Source organism: Carcharhinus amblyrhynchos, chromosome 2, assembly GCF_965287045.1.
Source record: "Carcharhinus amblyrhynchos chromosome 2, sCarAmb.v2.hapA, whole genome shotgun sequence".
In the NCBI taxonomy this organism is placed as follows: domain Eukaryota; kingdom Metazoa; phylum Chordata; class Chondrichthyes; order Carcharhiniformes; family Carcharhinidae; genus Carcharhinus; species Carcharhinus amblyrhynchos.
In genome coordinates this window covers 68,037,120-68,064,305 of record NC_137325.1, presented here as the reverse complement: position 1 = coordinate 68,064,305, position 27,186 = coordinate 68,037,120, and the positions used below count along the sequence as shown (strand labels likewise).

The 27,186-nt window shown below is 40.8% G+C and overlaps 1 long non-coding RNA gene across 1 annotated transcript; it reads left to right on the top strand.

Moving 5' to 3' along the window:
* Nucleotides 1-1,550: 1,550 nt before the first annotated feature.
* LOC145360937 (uncharacterized) lies at nt 1,551-27,186 on the top strand. The gene is made up of 3 exons (XR_013889791.1): nt 1,551-2,555; nt 8,377-8,536; nt 25,220-27,186. It is a non-coding gene; the product is annotated as an uncharacterized LOC145360937 (long non-coding RNA).

Here is a 27,186-nt window from a genome sequence, read left to right as displayed (position 1 = left end):
TCCCCCTCTCCACTTTTTACAGCCTAAAACCCATCATGTTTTTACCTCACATTCGTTCCTAAGAATAGTTGGCTGGAATTCTTTGGTTGTTTACACCAGTGGGATCTTCTGGTCCTGCCGACGGTGTACCCCTGCAATGGGTTTCTCAGCAGCAGGGGGTGGAACCAATGGGAAATTCAAGGGACCAGAAAATTCTGCCACTGGAGAATGCATGCTGTGGGAAACGCTGTGGGGAGGCCAGAAAATCTCCCATTAACTGTTCTCGCTCCACAGATGCTGCCAGATCTGTTGGGTTTGGCCAGCACTTGCTGCTTTCATTCCCTAAGCTATGATATCATTTTCAGGAATTCCAAACACAGCTTTCTTAGAATCATAGAATCCCTGCAGTGCAGAAAGAGGCCATTGGGTCTGCACCAACTCTCCAACAGATAATCCCACCCAGGCCCTATCCCCATAACCTCACCAATTACCCCACTTATTCCCCCTTATTGACACATCTTGGGACACGTGATGAAGGAGCAGTTCTCCAAAAACTTGTGATTCGGAACAAACCTGTTGGACTTTAACCTGGTGCTGTGAGACTTCTTACTGTGCCCATCTTGGGACACTAAGAGGCAATTTAGCATGGCCAATCCACCTAACCTGCACATCTGGGGACGGTGGACGGAAATCGGACCACCCAGAGGAAACCCAGGCAGACTTAGGGAGAAAGTGCAAACTCCACCCAGACTAGAATTGAATGTAGGTCCCTGACACTGAGAGGCAGCACTGATAATCACTATGTTCTAGAGGCAGACAAATCCACTTGTAAAGTGGAACACTGAGTCCTTCTACAGTAACGTGACCAGCTCCACTTTTCCGATATGTGCTGCAACTTTAAGGAGCTGGGCGGTACTGTAAATCCTCCGCCACTGACAGAACTACAGCAGTGAGCTGTACACAACGAGTCCTCACGCTGCAGATCACATATCAAATAGAACCGGGGGGTGGGGGGAGGAGACGGCACTGAATTAATACCGAAGAAGCTACCGAGGGATTACTGCAAAACAAAAAAAAAGATAGTATCGCCCTTTTTCCACTTGAGTGACATAATAATTAGAATTCACCTTCGGCAGACCGGGACCATGCTGGGGCGAGTGAAACTTGACCACATGTGGTGGAAATAGGACTATTAACATAATGCAGCAATCTTGTACTGTAAACCGCAGAAAGAAGTGCATGTGAACGTATCCCGTTCTCTCCAGTAGTTCTTTTAAACATCTGTAAAGATTAACAGCAGCCCTTTGTATATGATTTAGGTTACACTTTAAATTGCTCTGTTGGGACTACTGTGGTTTAATTATTTGTGAGACACGATACACTTTTTAGTGCACGATTAATTAAATCCTAAGGAGTCCCTTGTTCCTGACACTGAGCAACTCCAGCCACTTGTGAGAGAGCAAGCCTGCATCTGGAAAGTGTGTTTGTGCCTGCTCGCCCCCCCCCCTCCCCCTCCTCGCCATAAATCTTGTTTAGTTTGGAAATACTGCAGGGAGCTTTAAGTACGGGCTGTTGACCTTGGTCATAGGACTTGACTCCTTCTCTTTGACTTCTGTGATATTTGAACCGTGTTGAAGTGCAGGAGCAAGTAGTCCACGCTTAGCGGGAGCAAAGACTAAACATTCCCACTTCCCAGCGAGCCTCCACTCCACGCTGCACACTGTACTGCAGAGAAAGGTGACAAGGACCAATAACAGGATCGGTCTGAGCTGATTGGGCGTGTGTTGCCCGCGCTCAATTCTTTTGAGTCTATTGAGCATTATCATAATGATTTATAATTCAGTCGGTTAACTGTGCTCTTGTTTGCTGTCTGATTTGCAAAGCTCCCCGTCGTTGGTGTTGCCAGTGCACTGTTCACGTTGCAGCTGAACTACAGAAACTCCAGCCGTTTTTCAGTGGCGCGGCCTTCATTGTACTTCCCTGGTTAGACTCAGATCAGCGACAAAGCAACACCGCATGCACACGGAGCGCAGTTCCTGGGGGCACCCATACATTGCAGCAGTCAGGCCATCTATTGTCTTCTAACACCAGAACTTTAAGAAGGACACGCTTGTGCAAGGCCAGAATATGAACCCTTTAAAGAGTGGCGTTGGTCTGACACTAATTTGAAAAGAAGCAGCATATCTACAGGAAGTGGTCTCCCACTTCCCACTCTGAACGCACTGGAGTCAGATCAATCTCAGATTATGGTGTCACTTGTGTCGTGCTTTAAAGTTAATTTCTTAGGGACACAAGTAGGCTTACATTCATACAGCAATGAAGTTACTGTGAAAATCCCTTAGTTGCTACATTCCAGTGCCTGTTCGGGTACACTGAGAGAAAATTTAGCATGGCCAATGCACTTAACCAACACATCTTTCAGATTGTGGGAGGAAACCAGAGCACCCAGAGGGAACACATGCAGACACGGAGAGAACACACAGACAGTGACCCAAGCCAGGAATTAAACCCAGGTCCCTGGTGCTGTGCCATTGCATCATCAAGCAGTTGCTGAACAGTACATCAATGAACCTCAGGTGAGTGGCTTGCGTAAGATTCTGCGGTTGATGTTTTTATGCACCAATTCATTGATATAAAATGTAAGGAACGGCCGCCATCTCCTGAGCAACAGCATATGGAGGATTAACTTTCTGAGGTAACATTTCTGGTGGGGAATTTGATGACAAATCAGGAAATCTAAGGATTGATATAGAAAATGGCGGACATCACGTGCAGTTTTCCCATGTCTTGCTGGTGTGTGCTGTTTCCCCAATGATAGTAAACCCAGAAATAACCCTCCATATCATACATTTAAATGTGCTTCTGAATCACCCACTGCCATCACACTTCTCTGGAAATTTCATTGAAAACAATGAAGCAGCAAGTGCTGCAAGTGAAAACAAAGTGAGTTTGTTCTTTTAAAAGTGCACAGATTTAGGGAAATCTTCCCTTTTTATATTGTAGAGTTGTTGGTTATAAATAGCTTCAGGGAAGAAATTTTGTACACATCTGTAATTGATATCAGGAGCATGAATACACTTCTGAGGGACGGATCTGGACCTGAAAATGTTAACTCTTTTTGTTCTACACAGATGCTGCCAGGCCTGTTCAGTAATTCCAGTATTTTCTGCTTTTATTGCATGTACACATCTGCTACTTGACATTTTTAGGCCCACTCATCTTTAGTTGTTTCATCAATGACCTTCCCTCCATCATAATGTCAGAAGTGGGGGTGTTTGCTGATGATTGCATAATGTTCAGTACCATTTGTGACTTTTTAGACATGAAGAAGTCTGTCTTCATTTGCAACAAGACCTGGACAATATTCAGATATTCAGGCTTGGTTTGATAAGTGACAAGTTACATTCACATCACACAAATGCCAGGCAATGATCATCTCTGTCAGGAAAAACCTAATCATTCCCTCTTGACATTCAATGACATTATCATTGCTGAATCCCTCATTATCAACATCTTGGAGGTTACCATTGGCCAGAAACTGAATTGGACCTGCCATGCAAATATTGTGGCTGCAACAGTGGGTCAGTGGCTTGTAATTCTGTGGCAAGTGATTCACCTCCTAATTCTCCAAAGCCTATTCACATGAGTATAATGGAATACTCTCCACTTGCCTGGATGAGTGCAACTCCAACAACACTCAAGAAGCTTGACACCATCCAGGACAAAACAGCCTGCTTGATTGTCCACCTTCAACATCACTGACCCACCGTCATACAGTGGCAGCATTGTGTACCATCTACAAGATACAGTGCAGCAGCTCACCAAGGCTCCTTTGATAGCACCTTCCAAACCCATGACCTCTACCACCTAGAAGGGCAGCAAATACATGGGAACACCACTATACGCAAGTTCCCCTCCAACCTACACACCATCCTAACTCGGAATTATATCGCCTTCGCTGTCACTGGATCAAAATCCTTGAATTCCCTCATAGCACCATGGGTGTTCCTGCAGCATATGGACTGCAGCAGTTCAACAAGGAGGTTCACCATCACTTCTTAAGGGAAATTAGGGATGGGCAATAAATGCTGGTCTAGCCAGTGGTGCCTGCATCCCATGAATGAATACATTTTCCAAAAACTGTGTCTAGATTCAAGCTGAAGCGGTAACAGTAGTGGGGAATGAGGAATCATTTTACATGTAAAGACAGGGAAATGCAACAGTGCATTGCCATGCAAAGGATGCACTACCTTTGTCAATAGATTGGTGCTGATGAATAAAACACCATAATTGCTGTTAGTAACCTTAATAAAAATGTAATGATATGGCGGTCTTCTTTTGGCTATTTCACCAGTGGTGTCAACTGATTTATTTTAGCAAATAAAATTGTAGCTATCGAAAAGATATCAGTGCAAAGGTGAGTGGACACACAAAAAGTATATCTTCAGCAAGTTAAAATGGAAGACAGATGCCTCTGTATCTTTGACTCTGTGTGCACTCGGCAGAATAATTGAGTATATCTAAAGACAGAACTTGATTCATTTAATCTAATCACAAAACTCTTGCACTGCATTCGAAATATTTCAAGTTTGGTCTTTAAAAAATGAAGCTAAAACAAAATTGTAATTGCGTATAAGTGAATTTCCATAATCTATAAAGCCAAGATCCTGAAAAATATTAATATGACTTTTCAGTACATCCAGATTTGTTCGGCATTTGGAGAGAGTGATTTATGTTACATGCGTGGCACTTTCATGAATGGTTAACATTCAGTGGTTTATGGATTTGGGCACTGTTGGAGTTACATCCAATCATTTCTGCCTGTCTCCTCCTCCCTAACAGTAGACTATAGCTCAGAATATGCTTTCCAGTATCTCTGTCTCCTGTCTGTCTTGCATATTTGCCTCATCTGTTTCCCTTTAATCCGCTTGACTTTTTTCTTCCTTGACTGTCTGCCTTCTTGTCTTTGACAGCCACCTCCCTCACAATTTATTTCTTCAGGTTTATTTCTCTTTGTTCATTTCAGGTATTGTTTATTTGCCACTTCCAGCTTTTTCATCCGCATCACCTCCACCTTGATGCACCAGTTGTTGTGTCTTCTGTATAGTTTCAACCTGAGGAGTGAACTCACATATGGTAACATATCTTGTTACCTAGAAACCTGGTGCCTCACATATTGTATTGTGTATATTCCTAACTTTGCTTAAAAGAACATTGAAAGCGTAACTTTCAATTGCAAAAACCCAAGATATTTGGAACTGAAATACATTGAATAGAAAGTTGATAGCTTTTGTTATGGGAGTTTGAGAGGTAGTATTGCTGTTAGCTTTTGCTGCGCTTTTAAGTGTGCTAATGAGAACGGGCTCTCCAGCAGGATTTGTCTCGCTATTTTGAAGTATGCAACTCTAAACCCTCTTCTATCCACAATAACAGAGTAAAGGTATGTAGTGATACTCAGGAAGCCCCGACTCACCATTCATACTTGTCACTTTCCCATGCAGGCTAACATTCATGAGTTGAAAAAGTGAGGCGATAATAGATGTCAGAGCCATAATAGTGGAAGTCTGAGCTCCTGCCAAAGATATCACTGGGGCTCCATCATTATAGGCTCCATTATAATGCTCACAGAGCTGGCCCACTCACTCATGTTTGATGGCATGATCTGAATGCCTTGCTGGATGATCCCACACAAGCTAGAGCATGGCTCCTGCATGCTTTGTGTCATTGCTGCTGTCCAGTGCAAGGTCCTGGTGCTTAGGAATAAATTCTAATTTTAGGCTATTCCATGAAGTCCATCATCTGTGTCCTCTGCAGCTGGACTATGGGACAAGCTGTCCATCTGCTTAGTTTCTTCCCAGACCATCCCACATCTTTGTCTAGGTTCCTGTGCATTAATACTCAGTAAGCCTCCTAGTCCACCCCTTGTATCATATCTTCTGATTAATGCATATTGACAGTATGAGTGGGTGGTTCTCTTGAACTGTGGATTTAGCATTTATTGCCCGTATGCAATTGCCCATATGCAATTGCTTGGTGGTGGGCCTTCTTGAGCCAGTGCAGACCAAATATGTGAAGGGAATGGTTTGAGGATCTTCCTTGTCCTTCCAGAGAGAGGAGGTGATGAGAAAGAAAATGTTATTGACATGAGAATCGTGTGTTGTGCTGTGCACACTCTAGATCATATATCCTACAGAATGATGAATGAGTAAATATTGAATTCAGTGGCAGGAATGAACAACTTTGCCCCGGATTATGTTGAATTTTTTGATTGTTGCTGGGCACAATCAGAAGAATGGTAAGTGTTTGATGATACTCCTGATTGGAGCCTTGTAGATGGTAAAAATTTTGAAGCATGTTTGCTGTTGTTATGGAATCCAATACAAAAGTCAGTAAGGTACACAGCAAGATCCCATGAACAATCATGAGATTAATGACAGTTGGTTTGTTTTTGTGGCATTGTTAGAAGGATAGATGTTGGCCAGAAAACCAAAGGAAACCCTCTACGCTTCTTTAAAAAATGCTGTGGAATCCTTAAAGTCCATTTTATGGCAGATGGCAATTTGGTTTAACTTCTAATCTGAAAAATAACACCCCCAAATAAGACAGACTTTTCTCTGTTTTGCATTAAAATTTCAGTCCAGATTATCTCCTCAAATCCTACAGTGAGATATGAACTGATGACTCAGTATCTCGGAAGTGAGCGTTCTCCCATTGAGCCAAGCTGGTTGTTCCCTGGCACTTGTATGGCATAACTGGATCTAGATTTTAACCAGCTCCTCTGTAGGCTGGAATGGGCTACTCCATTATTAGAGGTGTAATGGATGGAGATGAAAGTTATCAGTCAGCAGCCTCAATCTTACCCTATGATCAAGTAAAGGCCATTGATAAACTAGCTGAATATGTTTCGGATAAGGACGGTGCTCTGGGGAACTTCAATAGCAATCTCTTGGGTTTATGGTGATTATCTTCTAACATCCACAACTATCATCCTGGATGACAAGCATTACTTCTGACTGTTGAGGGTTTTGATATTGAACCCAGTCTTTAAAGGTTCATCAGTGGCCTGGATGGTTGAATGTTGCCTTGATACTATGTGCAACAAGTCTCATTTCTGCTTTGCAATTTACCCCTTGGATCCATGTCTGGATCAAGATCATGATGAATTCTGAAAGCATATGGTTCTAATTGTATTTGAACCACATGTCAGTGAACAGGCTATTGATGAATGGGTATTTCTTGATGTACCAGCTGGTATGTCTTCCATAATTTGCTCATGATTTGGAAAGATAGATAGAACAACAATTGACTGCGTTAGGTGCTGCCCTGCTTTTTCTGGACAATTTTCCATATTTTTGGATGGAAGCCTGTGTGATAGCTGCATTGGACTAGCTTGGCAGAGGGGTGAGTTAATTCCACTGCACTGGTTTTCAACAGTTCAACCAAAATGTTTTCATTTGTGTTCTTTGCTGTGTCCAGACTAATTGGATTGTTACCTTGGTGCCATTCAGGAGGCCTCACTTTGCTAGTTCCCATGTTTATAAATAGCTATTGCAACAGTGCAAAATTTCAAAACAATTCATTAACTCTAAAACTCTGCACTGCTTGAGGCCTTTTTCACTTTTTACTCAGTGACCTCTTGATGTCATGTGATGTGAAGCAAAGTAACTGAACATTGGCGTCTATAATGGTGGGGCCTTCAGGAGAAGGTCAAATATGACTTGGTATTTTTGATTGAATATGAATGCAAATACTTCAGCCTAATTAGACTATTAAGAAGCAAATAGAATCTTAGATTTTGTAAAAAGGGATGTGTAAAAGGGAGACAGTTTTTAACCTGCATAATTGATGGTCAAAGCTGCATGTACAGTGTAACATTGTGTTTAGTTCTGGGTGCTTTACGCTAGAAAGAGTGTCAAAGTAATGGAGATGGTTTAGAAGAGATCACTGAGGTTTGATCATGTTCCATATCTGAACATACATAGAAGGAGGAGTAGGCCACTCGGCTCCTCGAACCTGCTCCGCCAATCAGTAAAATCATGGCTGATCTGATTGTAACCTCAATTCCACTTTTCCATCTATCCCTGTTAATCTTTCACCACCACCTTCCTTATCAAAAATCTATCGATTAGATGGAGAATAGTCAAAGATTTTGTTGTCACTGCCTTTTGAGGAAGAGAGTTCCAAAAACTCATGACCTTCTGAGAGAAAAAAAAGTCCTAATCTCTAACTCTATGAAGAATGTCTGATGTTTATTTTTAATTTAAAAATCAGTTACCCCTATACTTACATATGTTGCATTTACTTTTGTTTTGCAGGCCTAAAAGCACAATCTTGCAGGTGTAATGTCGTTCATGACAGTTGCAATTCCTCCTGTCTCACTGACTTCATTGGTTTCAGATAGTACTGAATGCAGCGAGCTGGAGCCTTTTTCATGTGGGACATATGCTCCAGCACTGTACCTCAATTTTTAACACCATTTCAGAATGGGAAGGGTGAGAGGCTCCAATTGTGAGGAGATGTGAGAGAAAATGGAATCTATCCATTCAAATAAAGAAGGGTAAGAGTTTCTCTGTCTTTTTAGAGAATATTCTTCAATGTACTGCTAACAATTGATTTTTTTTTCTGTTGTGTCAACAAGGGAGACAGTGGGGCAGTGTTATTGTCAGTGGGCTAGCAGTCCAGAGACCCAGGGTAACGTTCTGGGAACCTGGGTTCAAATTCCACCACTGCAGATGGTGAAATTTGAAATCAATAAAAATCTGGAATTGAAGGTTCATTGTCAGTTATTGTAAATATGCATCTGTTTCACGAATGTCCTTCAGGGAAGGAAATTTGCTGTCCTTACCTTGTCTGGTCTACATGTGACTCTAGATCCACAGAAATGTATTTGACTCTTACACAAAAACAGAAAATGCTGGAAAACCTCAGCAGATCTGACATCATCTGTGGGTTGCTAGGAATGCCTTCCCTGAAGAAGTATTGCTCTTCTCTCTGACTTCTAAGAGTACCTTCCCTGAAAAAGTATTGTTCTTCTCTCCAACCCCACAGATACTGTCAGACTGCTGAGATTTTCCAAAATTTTCTGTTTTTGTTTCAGATACCAGCATCCAATGCAATTTGCTTTTAATTGTCTCTTAAGTGTCCTCTGAAATTAGTTTGAGGGTATTTGGGGATGGGTAATAAATCAATAACAAAATAACACATTAATAACAAAGAAGTACCTGTTTATATCCTGTGCTCATACAGAACATATTGTTGGAGTTATTATTGAGAAAGTGCTAATTTTTCTTGAAGGTCGCAATTGATAATAGGGAACAGTAGGTGCCTTGAGCACGACAGATTCTGATATCAAATAATTATAATACTCATACAATTGTATCAGAAGCAATGTAGGCACAAAGATTGATGGAATAATGAAGGCAAGTTTAGCACTCATACGTGTAATCATGCATAAAACGCACAGCAAGTTAGAAGAGGAGATATCTGTAAATTGTGAATCACCACAAATTGTTGGACGATTTGCACCTCTTTGCTATTCACCACACAAAAATATTCAATATTCCCATGAGTTTTAAAAACTTTCTGAATATATGCTCACTGCAGAATGTCTGGACTGCTGTCTTCCAGCATAAGGATCTTGTTAATAAGATGATTTGTGGTCATGACCTGTTACTTAACTTTGTGTTATGATCTTGAGGGAGACAAATAGCTTAAAAAAAATTCAAACTTTCAGTTATTAACAAGGTTTCACATTTTGAACAAACTTTCACATTATGAGAGTTAAATAAAACAAGTTATTACGACCAAATTGGTAGGAGGCACTGTCTATCGCCAGACAGTTCCACTAGTCCACAGGTCACAATATATATTTAAATGGCTTCTGCAGCTAGCTATACAGCCAAATCTCAGAATGACCATTCAATGCTCAAGTTTCTCCAATGAACAACAAAATTATTAGTTTATTCTAAAAGTGGACTTGTCAAGTTGAAGGTAAAACTTATTAACATACAATAGGAGATAAGAAAGTCCAATAATTACTTTTACTAAATATCCTAACTCTCTCACACACTGTCCACAAAAAATAGGGAGTCTGCCAAAAGGCTAAAAGTGGTTCAAGGGAAAGGATAGATAATAGAGTCCTTGACTTGGTGTCTGAGTTTTATATTTGGTCTCTCAACACTGGTCTGTGAAAGAATTAATGACACTTCCACCACTTTTTAGGTGGACTTTGAGGAAAACTTGTCACTGGTCAATTTCAGAATGTAGGGTGACTTTGGAACAGCTTGCATTCACTTTTTGCTTTGGACTGGGTCTGGAGAAGCTATAGTCTTCTTTATCCAAGTGTTTGATCTTTCTTGTTTTCTCTCCCTGAGCAAGACCAGCCTACCAGCTTTTGCAACACAGTTTTTCAGGTATGGTTGTTTTTCAAACCAAAAAGCACCACAAGACCCTTTTGTACACAGTCCAACAGGGTCAAGAGATTTTCAGCTTCTTCAAAACTGCTTCATTACCTTTTCTCATAAAATGCTATCTTTTTCAGGTGTCCTTTCATTAACTTTTCAATGGGAGTGTCTTTTATAAAAGACAAGTTCTTCCAGAATGTTCTTAGCCTTTGAAGATGAACCATTTTCCATGAGTAAAGTGTTGATGACAAATTGCTACTATCTTAACCCTATATTTCATAAATATTTGTGCATAAATACAAAAGTCTCCACTATGCTCTCCTTGTTCTATATTTCAACCCAGTAGTTTCTCTACATGTTCCTAGATCTTGAGGGGCACAGTTTCCAGGACCAACTGAAGGTGTGTCACAGCTGTGAGGAATTCCTTTTGATTCTCCTCATTACTTTCACTATTCACCGAGGTATGAGATGCCTTGGGATCCTTCCATTTGCATCTGGATAGGCAACATTTCAATTTTCCTGAAGCAGCTCATAATGGTGGACGCCTCAGCTTCAGGATGAGCTGCACTGTTTCCTTGCCTGGTGATTCCAAGTCAGAATCACCAGGCTTCTTTACAATTCCTTGGCTCCTGGTAGCCCTTTGCTTCTGGACTACACCCCTGGCAGATTTCTCATTCTGCTGTTTCAAAGCTGTTTTCAGGCTCCAACTGCCTGTTTCTGTGAGCAGTCAAAAGATAAAACTCAGCCAAGAAACATCACTCCAATCTATTCCCATGGCAATGACGCACCCCTGGGATGTCTCAGATAGAGAGTTGAAATATTCCCCTCCATTCCCAAACTTTCCTTTTGTTCAGTGAAACCATATTAATAAGTTAAATTCCTTATGAAGACAACTGTTGATATCTTTGCCAGAATTTTGTGCCAGAAGCTCGTAAGATCCCGCCTGAGGCTAATGGAGAATGCCGTTCTGCGAGCCTTGCTTGCCCTGATTCTGGGATGGGTGTGCTGGTAAAATTCCAGCATTTGTCTCCACCAAGAAACTCAGAAAGGTGTTACCCATTGTTTGGTGTTTTCCCACTTTAAACATTGACCATATTAAATACACACAAACTTTTATCTGTATTGCAATTACTTTAGTTTGTTTACTATCACCATAACTAGGAGTTTTCATTTATTTTACATTTAATACTTTTAATCATTGAACTAAAATTTATATTCACAAAACAAATGAATCAAGAAATTAGCTATATTCGCAGCACTTGAAGAAAAGAAACAATTGAAACAAAGCCTCACTCTAATAGGTAGTAAATCATTCCTAGGGTTTTTTTAAATAAAAATTGGAGATGGTGGATAAGAGAGAGATTCAACATGGCATAAAGCATTGTTACTGGCAGATAAACTGAAACTTCCAATTCTCCACCCTTCTATCCTCAATCAGTGTGGTTTACTTTTAAAAGGTAAATGTGTGTGTTTCTAAATCCCTGTTCGTGTGTGACTAAAAGTCGCCACCAACAGTTGCCTGTGGCTTTAAACTAAGAGGATTATTTATTCACACTCAGCCAAATGAATCAGTCACACATTGTCTGTATAGTGTGCAAGAAACAATACTTTTCACTGTATACCAATACATGTGACAATAATAGATCAAATCAAAATAAAAAAAACATATTACTCACTCAAAAAGGATACCAGGAAACAAGGTAATGAAGTTTACAAGTATTTAAACTAGCAAAACAGTTAACAGTTCACATGAATTTGAGAATCCAATGAGAAGGGGAGCCTTTTCCTGTTCTGCAATTGTAGTTCAGGTGAGTTGCTATGGCTGGGGGTCAGATACAGTTTCCTTCAAAGTGAAGACTGTCCAGCAGGTCATGCATACAGGCATCAGTTGTTGTAACCAGAAATCTAGTTTCTTTACAGGTGAACTCAAAGTTTTTGGAATCAGGATGGAGGCTTTTAAAAAGATTATTAATTCTTGCAGATCTTGAAAGGCAAAGATGGTGCAACCTTTCTCTCTAGCTGTTGGTGTTGTGGAGCAGACTCCCCAGATCTCTCTGAATTTTGGGATAAAGGGTTTTGGTAGCAGAGAACCAGTTTCAATCACATGAGTAATGGCTATTGATAGACATTATTAGGTAAATGGGAATCATTTGTACTTAACTTGTGGATGACTGGCTTCTTCAGCTTTCCTTCTTTATATTGTGAACCTGGAAATATAAGGGTGAATTTTCCTGTTCTGCCCGCCACAGGAATCGGAGCAGATGAGGAGCAGGCCATGGGAAGGTCCATTGACCTCAGGTGGGATTTTCCGGTTTCAGAGTGAGCATGGCCAGAAAATCCCACCCATAGTTTTGGTGGGTCCATTGTCTATGTACTTTGGAGTGAGCTTCAACAATAGGAGGTATGACATTCCACAAAGGAATGCTGTTTCAACTTGTCCATTCAAGGGGGATACCCCACCCATTATAATTCTGGGCCTTCCTGGGCACTAGATAGGTGTTGACGTTGCATAGGTCACCTGACCCTGCAGCCATCTTAACAATTCATCAGTGTCCATTTAAAGAAAACATAATTTTAAATTGTGTAATATCTTCATGCCTGTACTGACATGACACCATGAGATACCCCAGTTCAGCAAATTCTGCGCCAATATACTCTCAAGAGTCACAACAATAAGAAGAGACAGAGCACAGCCAGATATCAAACTTAAAAGACGTATATTGTGACTAAGTACAAGGACAGCAGACTTAAATGTAAATGGAAAGTTAAAGGTTAGCTTCAAAAAGGCCAAAGGGACAAGCTTACTTCAAAGACTTTTATTACTTCGGCCATCATACTGTGAGCAATGATCTTCGAGGATCAACGATCAAATTTCTGCTCCATTATGCTTGTACAAATACTGCTGCACTCCTCCCACTTAGTCTGTTCATAAGCGTTTTGGCTAGATATATTGAATGAATGTAAAATGTTGTTTTCTGGTACTTGAAAGAGCAATATTTATTATTGAGTTGCATGAAAGTATTCTTAAAGAATGACAGAAAGGGAGAACTTGTTTCCAGATTCAGCTCTCAATCTGAAGTTATTAGTCCACTGCTATTTGCTCAAAATACCCATTGAGTTCCCTTCTATTAACATGCACAGCATTGAGTAAATTTCCCTGAATGTCAGGGGGACTAGCTATGGTAAATACATGGGGGTAGGGTCTGGGTGGGATTGTGGTTGGTGCAGACTTGTTGACCAAATTGCCTCCTTCTGCATAGTATGATTCTATGAGTAGGTTGTTAACTAGTGGTGGCCAAGATCCATCCAGGGTGAATGGGAAATCTATAATTCAAGCAGTTCCTTTCAAGATCATTTTTCAAAAGTAGCTGATCAAATGGAAATGGGCCTCCCTGGTCCTGTAACCTGCCCAATAGGGAAAAAAAAATTGCCACTAAGAACATGATTCAGCAACACCAGTATCTTGTGCACCTGATATCAATTTTAAAGTGAATTTTCTTCCATCTATTAAAATTGTAAGTAAACTGACTAGAGATCAGCCCTGTTTTCATTCCTTGACACCTGCAAGAATGCCATGTCAGGTTCCCAGGATCACATCATGACTTCAGTGTTATCCTTCTGCTTGGACATGTTAATAATGTAATTATATAAATTGGAGAAAAGCCATTTTGATTGCCTGTGGCAATAAGCACTTTGCTCTAGCTGGGTCAGGGGTCATGTAGCTAACCTTCCAGTGCCAGGAGAATTGTAATCATCTATTTTTCTGCAGTTATCAATAGCAATTGGTTTAGAGGAAGCCACAATTTTGCTGAAGATTTCAATGGTGGGTCAGATATTTGGCAATCTTATGCGTATTTTCTGCATTTAGATCAGAAAGCAAGCTGACATTTGAAGATAGGTTTTCTGTGTCCTCACTGTGACTTGCATGTCACGAAAACTATAGGTCCATTATCCATGACTTTCTGTTAATGGATATCAGTCAGGTCCCTGATTTTCCAAAGTACTCTTGTATCATGCCAGATACTTCACCATTTCGATTGACTTGGATAATAACTCTCTGGTGTATTGTTGATAATTCTGATTTATTTGCAAATGTTAGTGTATTTCTCAGAGGGCTAAAATGACATATAACACTAGCATCTTGCAGGAACAGAAAAGAAGCAGTCCTAGGATTACTGACAGACAATTTTGACTTTGTGGTGGTTTGAAATGGGTGATGTGGAATCAGTTGTTGGTTTTACATCTTTCCTGATTGTTCTGTCCATTGAAATCAAAGGAAGTAAAATCAGTAAGCAGTAGTGAAATGCACTGCCAGCTCACAATCACTAGCTTTACACTGTTGAGAAAAGTCATTGATTAGGATTGTCCCTTGGGTAAATGCATACTTGGTGTATTGTGAGTCATTATAAAAGGTGCATGTTGGGATATTTGGCAAAGGGTCGTGTGCCTGTTTTGCAGTTCAGCAGATTTATGTCCCTTCATTTTAAGATTAGAAAATCTGACAAGCTTCATATTGGGCACACTATCCATTTCTGAGCAATACTCTAATATATGGTGCCAACATATGATGACCTGATTGGAAAGTTCACGTTTATATTTCAGAAACAGTCAATAGCTGAAGCAGGGAATGGAATAAACTAATGAGAAACTCATGGGAAAAAAACATATAAGGGAGAGGGGAGATACCTCTATTAATTATTGACGTGAGGTACTTCATCAAACCCTGCGCTGAAAGTCACATCATTGCCTAAATTTGATATTACCATTGCACAATAGAACAATAAAGCATTGTTTTTTTCTCTGTAATTGAGGAAAAGGCACACTTAAAATTCTACCTTGTTAATTATTATTAGCATTAAATTATTAAACATGAAACTTAGCAAGGGACAACACTCTCTGCATATCATGCTTTGACTGCTTCAACGTACCATTCTAACAGCCAAAGTTTCTAGGCTGCTTAACTTCTATTTCACATTCCTTTCAAAGCCGAAGTGTTTATTGCCAAACTTCTAAAATAGCAGTACATAAATTCATTTTCCTAGCAGCAGTATTTTTGGAGAGTCTGCAATCTACCCCCTGGTGGCAGTTGCTTCTTATACTTTCCTTGTTTTCTTTACTAACGGGAAACATGATGCTCACATTCCAGTGATTGCTATGACAATGCTGAGAAACTACAGCTGCACCAGGGTAGCTGTGAGACTATGAAGTAATCTCAGGCACTAGAGGCTAGGTAAACACTGCCTCAGAAAAGCAACGATAAAACTGTAAGCAACACAAACACCATGAAGGAAAACTTGGTTATTCCCCTTCTCCCCTTCGCCAAACATTTTTAGTCATAGCCCTGACAAAAATGAAAATTTGTTTTTCATATTCTCTTCATAGTTTAATGCCGAAGTTTTGTTTCATAAAGTTACTCACACGTGCAAACCTAACCGAGTTTAATTCATTTTCGTCTTTAAGGGTTTATTTTCCAATGATAATTTATTTCAATGGACTAAACTGTGATGAGAGGAACATTTTCCTTGCATAGTTTTTTTTTCATATTATAGCTCTTTATAGCTTCTTTAATGTCATTGTGAAAAGGAAGATCTTTTCTCATCAAGAAAAGAGAATTTAGAAGAGGTTTGCATCATATTTGGTACAATGTCATGGCCTACCTTTTTTGATGCAATTTACCTAATTTTAATGAAATTTAATGAAAAGTTTCACCTCATTTTTTTGGTGAAGATTGTAGTATTTTGCAAAGGATATTCTCATGGAGGTAAGCAAAATTCTCACAGCTATCAAAATATATCAAGTTCAACTCACATTCACCTGTTTTCTGCATGAAAAATAAGTAGTGGATGGTCCAATGTTGGGGCAGGGAGTGGACATCTCAGACACCTCACTGATGCCCAAGGCTCAATATTCAGATAGGCTTGTTAAGGGGCAACATGCCCATTGGATCCCAATTGGAAAGGTCAGGTACAAATGAGCAGAACATGCACTGTGAATGTGCCAATTAATTGTGAAAGAGAGGTCCCATAAAAGTGGGTGAAAAATTATTGCATTGTAGAACATTGAACATAGAACAGTACAGCACAGTACAGGCCCTTCAGCCCTCAATGTTGTGCCAAGCTATGTCCAAACCCAAGATCAAGCTATCCCACTCCCTATCATTCTGGTGTGCTCCATGTGCCTATCCAATAACCGCTTGAAAGTTACTGAAGTGTCTGACTCCACTATCACAGCAGGCAGTGTATTCCACACGCCAACCACTCTCTGAATGAAGAATCTGCCTCGTACATCCCTCCTACATCTCTCACCATGAACCTTATAGTTATGCCACCTAGTAACAGCTACATCCACCCGAGGAAATAGTCTCTGCATGTCCACTCTATCAATCTCCCCTTGGCATCTTATAAATTCTATTGTCGCCTCTCATCCTCCTCCGCTCTAAAGAGAAAAGCCCCAGCTCCCTCAACCTTTCCTCATAAGACCCACCCTCCAAACCAGGCAGCATCCTGGTAAATCTCCTCTGCACTCTCTCCAATGCTTCCACATCTTATAGTGAGGTGACCAGAACTGAACACAAAATTCCAAATGTGGTCTCACTAACGTCTGGTATAGTTGCAGCAAAACCCCGCAGCTCTTAGCTCAAATCCCCTGTTAATAAATGCTAACACACTATAAGCCTTCTTCACGGCTCTATCCACTTGAGTGGCAACATTCAGAGATCTGTGGATATGAACCCCCAGATCTCTCTGTTCCTCCACATTCCTCAGAATCCTGCCGTTGACCCTGTAATGCGCATTCAAGTTTGTCCTACCAAAATGTATCACCTCACACTTATCAGGGTTAAACTCCATCTGCCACTTTTTGGCCCAGCTCTGCATTCTATCAATGTCTCTTTGCAGCCTGCAAGAGCCCTCCAGCTCATCCACTACTCCACTAATCTTGGTGTCATCAGCAAATTTACTAACCTACTCTTCCGCCCCCTCTTCCAAGTCATTGATAAAAATCACAAATAGCAGAGCACCCAGCGCTGACCCCTGTGGTACACCACTGGTAACTGGCCTCCAGTCTGAAAATTTTCCTTCCACCACCACCCTCTGTCTTCTATGAGATATGATGTGGGTATGCCGGCGTTGGACTGGCGTAAACACAGTAAAAAGTCTGACAACACCAGGTTTTAGTCCAACCTATTTATTTGATAATCCTCGCTATCTTGTAACCCTCAAGCGACCCAACTGAACCTTGTGTTATCATACTTATATACGCTTCCTTTTTCCTCTTAACAAGACGTTCAACCACCTTTGTGAACCATGCTTCCCTCACTCAGCATTTCCTCCCTGCCTGCCAGGGACATACTTATCAAGGACACACAGTATTTGTTCCTTGAAAAAGCTCCACTTTTGTGAGGATTTAGTGAACTATGGTCGGACGTGGACACGTCCAGTTATATTATCAAATAAATAGGTTGGACTAAAACCTGGTGTTGTCAGACTTTTTACTGTGTTCTATGAGATAGCCAGTTACTTATCCAATCAGCCAAATTTCCTTCTATCCCACACCACCTTATCTTCTTCATGAGCCTACCATGGGGAACCTTATCAAACACACTACTAAAATCCATGTATACGACATCAACTGCTCTACCTTCATCTGCACATTTAGTTACCTCTTCAAAGAATTCAATCAAATTTGTGAGGCAGGACTTACCCCTCACGAAACCGTGCTGACTATCCCGGATTAAACTGCATCTTTCCAAATGGTCATAAATCCTATTTCTCAGGACCCTTTCCATTAACTTACCGACCACTGAAGTAAGATTAACTGGCCTATAATTACCAGGGTCATTCCTATTTCTTTTCTTGAAGAGAGGAACAATATTCACCACTCTCCAGTCCTCTGGCACAATCCCCGTGAACAGTGAGGACCCAGAGATCAAAGCTAAAGCCTCCACAATCTCATTCCTTGCCTCCCAAAGTTTCCTAGGATGTCTTCCATCTGGCCCAGGGGACTTCTCCACCCTCAGGTTTTTCAAAATTGCTAATACATCTTCCCTCAGAACATCTACCTCCACCATTCTATCAGCCTGTATCACGCACTCATCTTCAAAAACATCCTTAGTGAACACTGAAGAAAAGTATTCATTCAACGCCTCACCTATATCTTCTGACTCCATGCACAAGTTCCCACTACTATCCTTGACTGCACCTAACTTCACCCTGGTCATTCCTTTATTTCTCACATAAGAGTAAAAAGCCTCGGGATTTTTTTATATCCGACCTGCCAAGGACTTCTCTTGCCCCCTCCTAGCTCTCCTAAGCCCTTTCTTTAAGTCATTCCTCGCTATCTTGTAACCCTCAAGCGACCCAACTGAACCTTGTGTTATCATACTTATATACGCTTCCTTTTTCCTCTTAACAAGACGTTCAACCACCTTTGTGAACCATGCTTCCCTCACTCAGCATTTCCTCCCTGCCTGCCAGGGACATACTTATCAAGGACACACAGTATTTGTTCCTTGAAAAAGCTCCACTTTTGTGAGGATTTAGTGAACTATGGTCGGACGTGGACACGTCCAGTTTGCATGTAGAGATTTATCACAATGATTTTTCCAAAAATAGACTTCATTCATAAAATTTGTGAAAGTATATTGCAAGACATATCAAATTGAAATGTCATCTGGTTGGGTTGGGTCACGTTGTGGTTATGTCAGGTTAGGTGGTTAGCCAGATCGCGTTGTCAGGGTAGTTGGGTTGGGGTAGATAGTCAGGTTGGGGGGATAGTCAGGTTAGATTAGGGATATTTTGGAGGGATCAGGGGATAACCTTGGGGTCATGGGTAGGGCGGGAGGTCAGGAGGTAATTTTGGGAGTCAATTTTATTGTTACCCAGATGGTTTTTACTCTGTTTATCATTTCCTGGATAGCTATTCAGGTAAGTACCGCAGATCTCTCCCAATCTCTAATTCCGAGTTGAGAACATTTGCAGGGGGTCCTGGGGAACAAGGAAATTGCCACCACAAGTTAAAACTTCCAGTTGTCATATAGATCAGTACATCAGGACTTCCACAAAGTCCTGGCACACATCTCAGTCACTGGTCTGGTCTCTGACGATCTGAAGACTGGATCACGGTAATGACCAAATAATCTTTTTAGTGAGGCTTCCTGGAGGATAAGTATTTGCCAGGATTTGTGAACTCACTTGCTGTTCTTCACGTAGTGCCATAGATCCTTTATGTACATCTGAGAGGGCAGGAGGGCTTTAGTTTGTTCTTATACTTGATTATAAGGTAATACCTTTGACTGTATAGCACTCCTTCAATACTGCTTTGAGGTTTCAGTCTAGCATTAAAGCTCAGAGCTCTGAAATAAGGTATAAGCCTTCGACTTTCTGACTCAGAGGCGAGAGTAATATAATTGAGCAAAGGTGAACAACTTGTTTGGGCACTATTGTGCCTGTTTTATGCCTGTACAACAGACTCAAAGGGCAGAATTTTACATATGTGTCCCCCATATGGGGCACATAAAATAGGGCCATCCTGCCACCCACCCACCAACCTCCAAGTTCACCTCCATAATATCTCCTTCCTTCCTGCCAACTCTCTTAAACACACCCCTCCTTCCCACTCCTCTCTCTAACCCTCCCAAACCCTCCCGCTCAAGATCCTGGACTGACCTGCTCTCAGGATTCATAGGCCGAGGTCGTCTTCTTCTGCAGTCCTGAAATCCTTCTGCTATTGCTGAGACTGATGAAGCTGCCAGCCAATCAGCTGGCTCTGCTTGGCTCTGGTCAGCCAATCAACTGGCTCTGCTTGGCCCATAGTGCCTCATGGTTGTGGAGCAGGGGGACATGGAGCATGTTGTTTCCATATCAACTTTGTTTCTGAAAGGGCTTGTCCCCTGTATTATTCCACTCAAAGAGGTCAATTTCTATTACATTAAATACACACTTCCCACTTTAATTCTACATAAAGGATTAGTCAACCTTTTTGACATGCCATTTTTTCGGCTCCACCTTGTGGAAAGATGTTTGTGCCAGAAATGAATCCCTTCCTTAGGATCAGTCGTTTGGCCCACACCACTTCTCATAACCCCAAGTGCTCCTCATTACCAAAAATAGTTACCACATAACTCACATGTTCTGAATGCCAATCCCCTAGGGATCCACATTTGAAACCCTTATCAACTGATTTGGGGGATTCTTACTCTATAAATTCAGCTGGTAATATTTCTTGGTTTTCATGCATTTCTCTACATAGAAATACAGAAAAAATTCTGCATTTCCTCTGATAGGAAATTTGGAAATTCATGTAAATCAGGGACTAAAGCAATCAACATGTGGTGCACTGTAAAGTGTGCTGCCACCACTCCCACCCCTTTCACCCCTGTTCGAATTGGAAAAACAGATAAAGAGGTGCACAGAGCTGGTGCCAGGAACAAGCACTAATCCCTTCTGTAAACTTTGTCTGCTCTGAAAGGAAATGGTGTCAGGTTGTCTTTAGTTTAGGAAAACATAGTTCACTTAAGGCCTAAATAGAAACACCTGAAGGTAAGTTTGGTAAATATACTTACTTGAATTTTAAGCCAGGAGGAGTAGGAATCTTTCCTGTTCCTTGATGAAGACCATTGCCAGCTCCTGTTTTGCCCCAGGCTTTGGCCACCAAAAAAAACACAGGTGGGAGAAGACATCAGATTTTTAACTAAATTACCACAATCCCTTATTTGGAACCAAGACATGCCATTGATGTGAGGTCACATGATATGTTGGCCATTTTGGTTCCCTGCTGATGAGACAGCTGAAAATTTCACCTGCCTTTCAGAGAGGTCTTCAAGGATGCAGACAGAATTCGAGCAGGGAGAGAGAAGGTCCATCAGACAAAGCCCTTGAGTTCTACAGCTTGGTAAGCAACAAAGTAACAACCGACAATATCTTGCATGAGAAAGCCTCTCTCTCTCTCTCTAACCTGATCCACTTTCAAGCTGATCTGTGAAAATGATAACTACAGAGAAATCTTTGCATTTTTGAGACCTTCACTTCAGCTTAAAAAACAATGTGACTACGAAACATCAAGCTTGCACCTGAGTAGACTAAGATAAATCTCAGTTTTCTAATGACAATTTTACCTTCAATTGTATCTAGTTTTTCTCTGAGTGTTAGTGTAGGTGAGTCGTTTGAATGAGAATTAAATTTTCATTAATCTCTGGGACAAGTGTATGAGAAATAACTTAACCTTCTTCATTTTTTGAAATACAAAAACTTGCTGCTTGCTTGTTCACTTCACTCTAACCTTTGAACCTCCCACATGCTCTCCAGCCTCACCCATAAGTGAGAACCCATGAGACCACTAGTCTCTGCCCATCAATGGGGGTGGCGAGCTGGAAAAAGTCCGCCTGGTATGTGTGGACGTTAATTAATAAGAACAGTATCGTACAGGAATAGCCCTTCAGCCCACCGAGCTTGCACTGATTCTTAATCCTTATTTAGACCCACTTCTTATTGCCCATACGGAGTTTCTATCCCTCTGTTCACCTCCCATTCGTGTGTCTGTCAAGGTACACCTTGAACTTGCTAATGTGCATGCTTCCACCACCTTCAATGGCAGCGAGTTCCAGGCATCCACCATTCTCTGTGTGAGAAACTTTCCAAGCACATTTCCCTTAAATTATTCCCCCCTAACCTTGAACCTGTGCCCTCTTGTAATTAACCTTTCCATCCTAGGAAAAAGCCTCTGACTATACACCCTATCTATGCCTCTCATAATTTTGTAGACCTCTATCAGGTTGTCCCTCAGTTTCCACCTTTCCCATGAAAACAATCCGTGTTTATCCAACCATTCATTATACCTTAAACCCTCCAGACCAGACAGCATCCTGGTAAACCTCCTTTGCACTTTCTCCAAAGGATTCATGTCGTTCTACATCTGGTGACCAGAACGTCACACAATATTTCAAATGTGGCCTAACAGAAGTTTTATACAGCTGTAACATAACTTGCCAACTTTTATACTCGATGGTCTGGCTGATGAATGCAAGCATCCACCTATGTTACTACTTTCAGGTGTCTCTGGACCTGTACGTCCAGAGCCCTCTGTACATCAACGCTCCTAAGGGTTCTGCCATTTACTGTATAATTTGCACCTGAATTTGATCTTCCAAAATGCATCACCTTGCATTTGTCTGGATTAAACTCCATCTGCTATTTCTCTGCCCAAGTTTGCAATCTATCTGTATCTATATCCTGCTGTATGCTTTGAAAACCCTTGTTTTCTGTGACTGCCAATTTTTGTGTCATCCAAAACTTACTAATCAGGCCACCTACATTTTCTTCCAGATCATTTATAAATATTACAAACAACAAAGATCCCAGTACTAATCCCTGTGGAGCATCACTAATTACTGATCTCTATTCTAAAAAGTGCCCTTACACAGCTACTCTACTGGTGTGAGAAATACTGTTGTTCTTTTACTCTCTAAGCCATTTTTTTAACTGTGGGAGGAAGTAGTAAAGTTATAGTTTACTTTGCTGCCTCTGACGTTACTGGGGCTCAATGATAAATGAAACATCTTTTTTGATGACATATTTATTCATTTAGTTAAGTATAATCAATGCAGTAATGTGTTTGTCCAGTGGACTGTATACAAAGGACAACTATATAATTGACAGGCTCAGCCTGCAGTCATATGACTGTTTATAGCACTCTCCCACATCCATTACTGCTTGGTTACTGTACAAAATATTGTGATAGCATCACAGAGATGCTATCAGTACCTACTTAAGACAACTTTTGTTAACAAAAGACAATCCCAAACTCATTTACTGTGTTATATCAGGAACTCACAGCTTAATTCCTTTGTTGCTGCTACATTACCCACCTTTATCCACCCTGCCCTCTGACCACCCACATATATCCACACACATACTCGTTAAACTAATGTACACAAAGAAAAAATAATGCATTTTCAAGTGCACTAGGGTGGCAAATGTCTGGAAATTCAAAAGAAAATGTGACATCAGTTAAATTGTTATTGTTTTGCCTATTTATTGGTTTAACTACTTTATAATTCTCTTGGCCAGCTGGCACACTTACATGCAGTTTAATGATCTCTTAGTTTCAAGTAGAGGACTGTTTTTTAATCCAACTGCAGAACTGCTATTCTAGCTAAAGATTATAAAGATGAATGATGTGGTCATTTCAGAGGACTAGCCTTAGAATTCTGGGTCCCAAGTTTTGTTCCATATTACGGAGTAAGGTTGAAAACTACCTTTACTACTGCAGGCAAAAGTTGCATTTAAAGTAAGCTTGGATAGCTTCAAGCCAGTTGCTATGGGACAAAGGCCGACATAATAGAATTGCTTGCATTTGGCTGTAAATTGGTATCTGACTCAAGACAGCTCATGTGGAGAATGGAAATTTTCACATTGGTACAGTCCAGAGTTGAATAGGATGACCACTGCCCTCCCTGCTAAACATGACACCTTGACCCCGATAACAATATTAAGGTGGGGTAGGAGCTAAGGGATGAGTTTAAAAGCTGGAAAATCTGGATGCACAGGTTTCCCAGAGGTCCTGCCAAACTCTTGTAATATTTTGAATCAGTATTTTGGTCATAGCCAACCAGATTGCAAGTGTTTATTGGCTATCATGTATGTTGGCTTGCAGCCTCAAGCTCCAGCTGGGGGTCAAACGTTTCAGTGGTGGGTATCGAGGGGATGTGGGTGGAGCTGGAGCCTGTGTAGGAAATTAGAGTGTCTGATCATTGGAGTGTGGTAGGTGCGGTGGATCCAATTGGTGATGGAGACAGCAGTACGGGGCTCCAATTGTGGAAGCCTAATTACGAGGAGGGAAGGTAATAAGCTTGCAAGGCCTTGTTCCTCTTGGCCCACCAGCTGTGCTGGAAAGGCACTTACCTTGTCTAGCCAATCACCATCACTCTAATTTAAATGATGGGTTTGCCATGGCCCAGGAAACCTGGTCAGCCAGTATTAAATCTGGAACAAAGATAAAACTAACTTCAGGCATGTAGCCTCATTAAAACATTTTAATGAGTGGCTGCCCACCACCTATTCCTTCACCCAATCCTCTTACATTAAAACTAGAAGTGGATGGATTGAGATCAAGTTTCTCAATTTTTTATTTTTAAATTCCCCCCAAACCTTCCCTGCCTGAGCTTGGGGGTTAAAATTTGCCTCCCCATCCTCCCCCGCTTTATCTCCAGTGGGAACCATGAAGGGACATGATATTATTCCTTTATACTTGGGCTATTTCTTTGTTTAGTGATGCTACATTCCTGGCTACCTTCTATTGCTAAATGACAGTTGAGTTGTGGCCTGCTTTTTATTTGGGCTCAGCAGGGGGGATTGCCTGAAAGTAGTCTGCCTGAGGCCACTGACTTCCTCTACGCAGCTGGTTTCATGCAATGAATCTGCTTTTTACTTCAAGAGTGCCAATGGTGACAAATCCCTTTTACAACTGAGGTCGCACTCACATTCTCATGGCAAAGAAAATAAAGTTATTTGGTAACTAAGGAATGCTATAGCTCTCCTGAGAACACTCAATATTGAAACTGAACAAGTTAATTTGATCTCACAAACTCTTTTTATCTGATTTTTGTTGCTTTGGAAGTTAATTAATGTTCCTTGCTCGGGTTTGAATACTTGGTTTGAATACTTGGACTTGAGTGTACCAGACTCCAAATCATTGCGTTCTTTTATTGTCTGGCCAGAAATATGCTCAACATAACATCAACCCTGTGAATTGTGGGTGCTGATGAATAAAAACTAGATGTCTTCTTCTTTGGAAAAGTCATACTGTACTTGAAACTTTAAACTCTATTTCTCTCTCCACAGATGCTGCCAGACCTGTAGAGTTTTTCCCACACTTTCTGTTTCTATATCAACTATGAGATTCCTGGAAGTACCATGAATGCCATTCGACAGAGCTTTTCCTCAATTGCGACGCATAAGTCAACCTCATTTCCAGACCCAAAAATCATGCGTTCAGCGTATAAATTAATGCCACCTTTTCAGCCATCAGGTGCGATAACTTGTATAAGTAGTTAGCCTCAATTTTTCACTGCACAAATGCATGTATTGTTACACATAACAGGGGATCAAAGAGGTGATGCAGACTGCATTGTGAAAATGCAATGGAGTTGAAGATATTCCCACACAGAGCAAACCTTGCATAGTGAACAATTGAGTGAAATGAATCTTCCAACAAAATGAGTGAAGTATGAAACTGATATTAAGCTAAAAGTTGCAATAAGAGAATTGGTGTTCTTTAAAAAAAACTGATGTGAGAAGGGAAGAAGGAATCTGCACTGAAAAGGATCCCAAGACCAAATGCACAATCGAAACAAGGATCAGCCAGTGGCCTTATCTTCAGAAGCAAGTGTGGAAAATCATCAAAATAATTTCACCTTCACCAGAAATGCAATGTATATACACACGCTTATGTTGGAAAATTAAACCTTGAGTCCAGCAAATATTCAGGGTAACAACTAATTGATGCAACAGCCTTCTTGAACGAGAATGTTTGGTGTCACAGCAGAAGATCAAGATTGCTCAGATCTTGTCAAAATTACCAGTTTCCAGTAACTCATCATCACACTGCAGCAAAAAAACACAAGGATCTATTGTGTTACATCCACAACATGGGTGAAGTGCTTGGTGAATTTCCGGCAACTGAATTGTGGAATGGAAAGAATCGAAAATAATTCAAGTGAAAACCATACGAAGTAAGTAGACAAGATTCACGGTGGCGTTAGCCTGTATGGCTAATGGAACAAAATTAAAGTGTATGGTAATTTTCAAACACAAAATCACATCAAAATCAAATTCCCTACAGATATTTTGTGTTTGTCCATCGCAACAGTTGAATGGATGAGGCTCGAGTGAAGTTAGGGATTGATGATGTGTAGAATAAGTGTCTCAGTTGCCTATAAAAAATGAAGCTTCTGCATGTGGGATCAGTTCAGATCCCATATAACTGATAAGAACAAGGGACACCTGCTTCTTGAAGAAATAATATCCAAATTACAGTTATACCAGGGGGTCTAATGTCTGTAATTCAACCTTTGGATGTGTACCACAACAAGCCATTCCAGGATCATGTTCACACCAAACAGAATAGGTGGATAGTTGGTGGAAAAAGACCTTCACAAAGAGTGGAAACTTCTGTGCTGCCCCACTTAATCTCTTGACTGGTTTCATCATCAAATTGTGGGATACGTTAGTGCACAAACATCATTAAGTTCTTCAAAAAATACAGAATATCCAATTTAATGGAAAGAGTGCAGGATAATCTGTTATGGAGGGATGATTCTGAAGCCAAAAGGTGCCATATCCGAGCTACAATGGGATCCTTATGATGATGCCTTATCCACAGCCAAAGTAACTCAGAATAAGTTTGATAAAGTTGGTGTTGGATGTTAAAGTCAATGAATTTTATGTGTTTTAAAATGCTCTGATGAAGAGTCATCCAATCTCTGTTAGCTCTGTTCACTCTCCGCAGATGCTGTCAGATCTCTACTGAGATTTTCCAATATTTTCTGTTCTAGTTTCAGGTTTCAGCATCTGCAGTAATTTGCTTTCATTTTAAAATCTCAGAATGGTGAACACCTACATCCAGACTAACAGTTCACATTTTATACTCGGGCTAAAAGTCGAGTCTTGTTTTTGGATCTAATTACGGAGGCTTCAAAAGTTGACTTCTACTGCGATGTCTCCCATGTAATATAATTATTATCAGTGTTGAAATATGATTGTTCATTTCCTGATTTTGTTTTTCATTTTCATTGCCGGTCTGCTGATTG